General features: G+C 56.3%; 2 long non-coding RNA genes across 2 annotated transcripts in view; one reads left to right on the forward strand and one right to left on the reverse strand.

Annotated features, from left to right (window-relative positions):
* Positions 1-4,135: 4,135 nt before the first annotated feature.
* Positions 4,136-6,449, forward strand: part of LOC115289215 — a 33,953-nt gene continuing 31,639 nt past the window's right edge. The window contains exon 1 of the long non-coding RNA XR_003907474.1: positions 4,136-4,297. This is a non-coding gene — a long non-coding RNA (uncharacterized LOC115289215). The remainder of the gene's footprint in view (positions 4,298-6,449) is intronic.
* Positions 5,282-6,443, reverse strand: LOC115289216. The gene is made up of 2 exons (XR_003907475.1): positions 6,351-6,443; positions 5,282-5,708 (listed from the first exon to the last, which is right to left on the reverse strand). It is a non-coding gene; the product is annotated as an uncharacterized LOC115289216 (long non-coding RNA).

The following is a 6,449-nucleotide window of genomic DNA, read 5'->3' on the forward strand; positions in this document are numbered from 1 at the left end:
TCCCTGACAGGTCGTTTGGAAAGCAGGCATCAGAGAGAGAGAGAGAGAGAGAGAGAGAGAGAGAGAGAGATGGGGGGAAGGGAGTGAGAGAGAGACAGAGAAAGGAAGAGAGACAGAGAGAGAAGGAGAGAGGGAGAGAAAGAGGAAGAGGGGAAGGAGAGAGATAAGGAGTGCAGGTCTGTGGCCCCATCCTTCCAGAATGTGCTGCTGCTCCTGCTGCACTGTCACCAGCCACAGGCGATGGGCTGTGTCTATAGGGCCAGAGGGTTGGCCTTCCCTGAACAGATGTGTTAATGGAGAGTTGACTTCAGCCTCTTCTGGCCCCGAATGGAATTATCACCGGAATCTCCTTCAGTGGTTCCAGGCAGCGGGGAAGTGAATTTCCTGGGTAATCACCCAGTGATCAAGTTCAAGGGGGAGTGTGGCTCTAGGGTGGGCTGGGCCACCCCTGGTGTGAGTGCTTGCTGCCTGGCGGTCTCCCCGAAAGTTGCTTAGACTTGCTCTTGCAATGTGTGAAGTGACAGTGGCCGTGAGGGGAAGGAGGGGCTACGGGAGGCGTTGGCACAGGAGGTCTGGGCTCCTGGCTGGCAGCACCCTGGGGGGTGGGGGCGGGCTCTGGGCGCCCCGGGCCTGAGGCCTGCCTTCAAGTCCCTGTTGGGTGCCGAGTGACCAAGGAAAGGGCTCTTCCCTATAAGGGCTGCTGACAGGGGCTCAAGGTGACCCTCGAGGACGGGGGCCCCTCCGAGGGGCCCGTTTCTGGGAGGCTCCGTGTTCTTCAGTCATGGGGACCCGTCCTTGGCTTGGGCCTCAGGAGCCGGACTCTCAGCCTTGGAGAAGGTTTTATGGGACAACGGTGGGGACACGCAGGTCCTTTCTGTTTGCCCACCGCCCGGGTCACCGCAGGCTTGACTCAGCACAGATAGCACTTTATCGGCTGCTCCCTCCTCAGAAAAATCCCTGTAATTTAGGGATTTCCTATTTATCTTTTAGTTTTATGGCCACTTGGTGAAATGGTTGTGACTATGGCCTGTGTGTGTTTAACCTGTGGAGTTAAATTATATAACGAGACCTCTCATCGTGCGCCGCTCCCCACACGCACACACACACCCTTTCACACACACTCACATTCTCACACACATTCTCTCTCACACGTGCACACACTCACACACTCACACACACCCCCTTTCACACTCACACACACATTTTTTGCCCACACACATACTTACACGCTCCCTTATACACACTCACACACCCATTTTTTTGCCCACACACATACTTACACGCTCCCTTACACACTCACACACACACTCACACGTTCTCACACACATCCTCCCACACGTTTTCTCTCTCTCACACTCTCTCACAATCCGCCCGCACCCACGCGCACCCCCTCCTGCGCCCCACTCTCCCCAGGCCCCAGCGGCCTCCTGAAACTCGGCTCCGAGCTGTGCAGGCCGGCCTAGAGCTGCCGTGGCTCCCGGAGGCCCTCAGGTCCGCTGGGTGGTGTGCAAACGGCGCTCCGTGGGGTCCAGGGCACGGGCTAGGCCGGGGCGGGGCGGACAGCCTTGGTGCCCTGGCCCCTGGTCCTTATTTTCACTTCAATTAGACCAGCCTCACGTTTCTGTTTTGTCTCCTGGAGCTCTTCATGAGTTTTCTTTTGAAGAGAGAATTCTATTGCTAAAAAAGATTTGGAGATGACTGGCCCACCACAGAGAGCGCTGGGACACCTGGGGAGTCTCCACAGCCATTGGTGCCAGGAGGTGGGTGAAGTCACTTCGGGGGTGAGTCCGGATTGAGGGGTGGAAGCTGAGGGGGCCACACCTGTGGGGATGGGGCTTCTGGAAACAGTGCTTTGGGAGCGAGAGGACATTCCTCCCAGAAGTATAGAGCTGTGTTCTCCCCTGGAGCCAGCTCATCTGTGGCCCATCCATCTGTCCACGTTCTTCTCCACCCCCCACTCCGCCACCACTGTCTCTGTGTAAGGCTACCTCGGTCCTGGGGGCTGTGAGCCATGACTGGGGACAGCCGGCCGCGCATGGTTGGCTGCACGACCTGGTGAGCCGCAGCATCCGAGGAGAGGTTGGTGCACGGACCTCTGCAGTAGCACATCCTGCCGGACTGACGAGGCAAGTGGGATGAGACTGTTGCAGGCTGGACGAGGATGTCCAACCCTGCCAGCCGGTCAGGCGGTCAGCACAGGGTGGGAAGGGGCAAAGATGGACGTTGTGGGGTGCGGCTCGCTTTGAGGGGCCTCCTGGCAGGAGGAGGTGACACAGAGACCCCTGGGCAGGCCGGGGGGGCGGGGCCACTTGGACTATCCTGAGCTAGGCTTGGGCCCTGTGCTGGCCGCCAGCAGACGCCTGGAATCAGAACCAGGGGTCAAAGAGCAGACCCGATGTCTGGACTGGGGAGGCATCCGCAAGCCGCTGGGCACGCCCTCCCCTCGAAGCCTTGTTCCAGCGATTCGCTGCATCTGGACTGGCTGTTCCGCAGGTTTCTCCTTATTTGACTCCAGCCTTTGCTCTGATGTCCTCTCTCTGTGAGGTCCATGTTGACCGATCCATTTAATGTACAACCCGCCCCCCCTCCCTTCCCCTGTTCCTTTTTGCCTCCAGAATCCTTGTGACCTTTAACCTACTACATAACTTATTTATGCATTAAGCTTATCGTGTATTATCTACCTCTCCCTTCTAGAATGCAGATCCCCAGCCAGTATCTGTTCAGTGACTAGGAGGGAATCTCGGCCAAAGCTTGGCCGGGCGGGGAGGGGCCGTCCTCTCCCCCATGACCTCTCGCAGGGCAGGAAATATAACAGGTCTGTCAAAAGGACACGAAACAGTCCATTCTATGTGTCTGGCACGATAAAAATACGGCCAATTTGCCAAGAGAAGAGGAAAAGTCAGCCCCGCCATGCGTAAGGGATGCGCCCTCCTCACAGTGCGTGCGAGGTTGGCGCCATTGGTATCCCCATTTTAAAGACGAGAACACCGGTGATCTGGGAAGTTATGTCGCTCACCCCGGGACGCGTGGCTTGCAGGGGGAGGCTGCGGCCAGGCTCTGCGAACTGCAGACCTCTCTGTTACTGCCCCAGTTCAGCGTCACGTCCCCTCCAAAACGCTCAGGGAGCAGTGCCCCCCATGATGTCTCGTGGGGTACATATGGCTCTGTCCCCAAGCGTGAGTGCTGTCCGTGAGGGACGACGAGGGGAGGGGAAGCGAGGCCCGTGAGCAGCCGCCCTGGGAGCCCCCGGCCGGTGCACTCATCCCCGAAGCAGGTGCACACAGCGAGTTGAGCGCCTTGGAGTCACATCTCCGATGTTCAGGGTTTGCCTGTGTCCTGATTCCGCAGAAGGGGCTGCAGGTTGTGTTCTCAGAGGCTGATTAGATTTCGGCTTGCTGGAATGGGGTCACCACTCGAGCAGCCCTTGGTGGCCAGGACATGGTGGCTGAATTTTCCAGCAAAGCCCTGGGTCCAAAGGTTATTGCCTGGCTCTTCGCAATGTGCTGCCTTCTGTGTGTGGCTGGGGCTCAAGGCCGGGTGCTGCCCTGGTGCCAGGCTTGGCCAGGTGCCCTGATGTCCAGCCATGCAGCCGGTCGGGTACTCTGCTCGTCCGTTCCCAGGAAGGCACCAGGTGTTCCCCGGTGACCGGTCTCAGGCAGCCCAGAAAGTTCTGACGACAGGGGGCCCAGTTCCGATAGATTCCCCCACCATGCCATTTTGATGCCCCCTGAAGCCAGAAGGCAGTGCTTCTGCAGGATGGAGAGGACATCATCGGTTTGAACTCCTCTCTGTGGGGCGTGGGGACCTGTGTGAAATGACTAGGCTCGATCGGCCCAAGTACTGTCACCTAGACCAGCTGCTCTTCCGTCGCTGAGCCCAGGAGGACCAGGGTGACCCGGCTTACACCGCAGGCAGCGCCTCCCTCATGCTGAGAAGCAGCACTCTGGAAGGCCTGCTGTGTGTCGGGCCCCGGGACACGTGACCGGGACAGAGTCACTGCCCTCCAGGTGCTCCTGGTCCAGGGGATGACCTAGCTAGGTAAACACCTATTTCGTGCAACTAAGAGTTTGACAAACAGGAACCTTTTTTTCTCTCTTTTTGAGAGTGAGCGAGCGAGCAGGGGAGGGGGAGCAGAGAGAGAAGGAGAGAGAGAATCCCAAGGGGCTTGATCTCATGACTGTGACATCATGACCTGAGCCGAAATCAAGAGATGGTCGCAGAACTGACGGAGTGGCCCAGGAGCCCCCTGGGACAATGTTGAACCAGAGATGTTTGGTGACAAACGAGACAGACACAGGTGCCGTGAGTAACCCAGCTCTGGGAGGCGGGGTCCAGGGGGAGATGGGGCTGCAGGGGAGGGTCTCCCCGTGCTCACCTGGGGCGCTGGGGGAGCTCCATGGAAGAGGAGTGCCTAAGCTGAGGCCTGGGAGTCAGGACGAGTCGTTTAACAGTTGGGGGGCGGGGAGGGGGAAGGCAGGGGAGGCACCGTGTTTCTCACAGAGGCGCAGCACGTGTGAGGCTGGAGATTAGTGGACGAGGTAGGGAGGGGCACGTGACCGAGGGGAGGTGGTCCAGGGACAGAACGTGGGGAAGGGAGAAGTGAAGAGGTGCCTGTGAAGAGGCCAAGTTTTTGGGGAGTGGTCCGTGCAGCCCTGGGAGGTGTACTCAGGCTGGATGCTCCGGGCAGGGGGAGCACTAGACAATCCCTGAGGGCCTGGAGGGGGTGCTCACCTCCAGGGAGCGGGTGAAATGAAGGAGGAGGGCCAGGACCCAGTGCAGGGGGCAGAGAGTTAACCCAGAGACAGGCAAACCCAGAGAGGAGCTCATCCTTCGAGGGTGGGGGTGAGTGCTCCGGGGAGGGGTGGTCCTCAGGGTTGATTCGCCAGGCAGGTTCCTTTCTGCCGGCTTCTGCATCCTGGGGAGGTGAAGTCAAATGCTGGCGGCAGAGGGAGGACGCAGCTCTGAACTTGGAGGGAGTGCAGGAAGGTGGCCGCAGCTCTCTGGGGCTGGCGGCGGACTGGGTGGGCACCGAGAATCTTCAGATGCAGCGCAGGCTCCCAGGTTGCTCCAGGGACGCGAGCATCCTTTGAGACTTGGGTTTCCTCCTGTGGAGGAAATGCAGGGGCAGGGTTGGGGGCTGGTCCCAGTGCACCTCTGACCTTGCGTGACCTTGGGCAGCTTGCTGTCTCCCTGGGCCTTGGCTTTCTTATCTGAGTAATGAGAAGGCCCGACTAGAAAAGTAATAAGGCCCCCTGGAGACCCAGGATTAAATTTCAGGCCATGGTTTGAAGATTGTATTTATTTCACTCCTGATTAGCATAGGAGAGGCGGAAATGAGAAGTTAGTACAGAGGCATGCCTGAAACGCAAACCTAAGAAGTGGGAATTTCATTACTGCGTTGGGATTTAGCGTTGGGTTCTTTTCGGGCAAATTTAGGTTTGTAGGTTAATTACAAAAACGTTACCAGGGGGGGAAAAGCCGTTCTGATTTTTCATGGTTGATGTATGTAGTTGTTCAGTGCCCTTGTCTGGTTCTCTTCTGTCCATTTGATGTTGGCATCTAGATTATTTCAAGGCTCTTTGGCATCAACAGCTGATGGGAATAGTGGGGCAAGAGGGCTGAAGGCATTTGGTTTTGTTAGATGTTGGCCAGCTCTGATGAAATCATCTATTTCTTCACCGATTTGTTCTTGCACTCATCAACAAACCCTTAGTGGAAAGATGGAGGAATGAATACGTGTGGGATTGAGAAAGAGCGGGGAGAGACCATTTAACGATTTCATTTATCTCTGCTCTCTTGACCTCTGCCTGTTATAATGAAAAATTATGGAAATTGAAAATAGGCCATTTATAACATCCACGAGGGGAAAACACGCAGAGAGAGAGCAAGTAGATTATGAGTGCAGTTAGCTCTGTACTGAAACTAAGTTTGGAATTAACACCGGTCTCAAGGGATTTGAGAAATTTGAATAGGGACATTGTTTTCCCTTATAAAACAAGCACCTCTAAGGCATATGGGACTATGTAATGCATCCTCATGGAAGGAAGCGTGTCAAAGAGAAAACAACATTTCTCTTCCTTCAGACTCCATTTTACAGGTTGAGAGAACTCCAGGGAGCCTGGGATCTCCTCTTCTCCAAATCCCAGGAGCCTTGACCCAGGTCATCAACTCTCCACCCTTTTTTCCTCTGTGAGAGAAGGACATTCTGTAGGAGCATCTGCACTTTTGTGGAGGCTGTGGAGACACGCTCCGTCTCCATCTCTCCCTTTCCTTGGGACCCTTGCCTTTTTGCCTTCTGATTTCAGATGTTTCTTGAAGCAACTCAAGTTTATCTTCCTGGGGTAACTTACTCTAGAGTCTTCTGAGCTGCTCCAAGTGGACTGGGAGCTCTGGGCATCTGAACTGAGCGTCCTTCAGGCAACTCCATGACCCCAGGGGATTCCTTTGTC

Source organism: Suricata suricatta, chromosome 4 (assembly GCF_006229205.1).
Source record: "Suricata suricatta isolate VVHF042 chromosome 4, meerkat_22Aug2017_6uvM2_HiC, whole genome shotgun sequence".
In the NCBI taxonomy this organism is placed as follows: Eukaryota; Metazoa; Chordata; class Mammalia; order Carnivora; family Herpestidae; genus Suricata; species Suricata suricatta.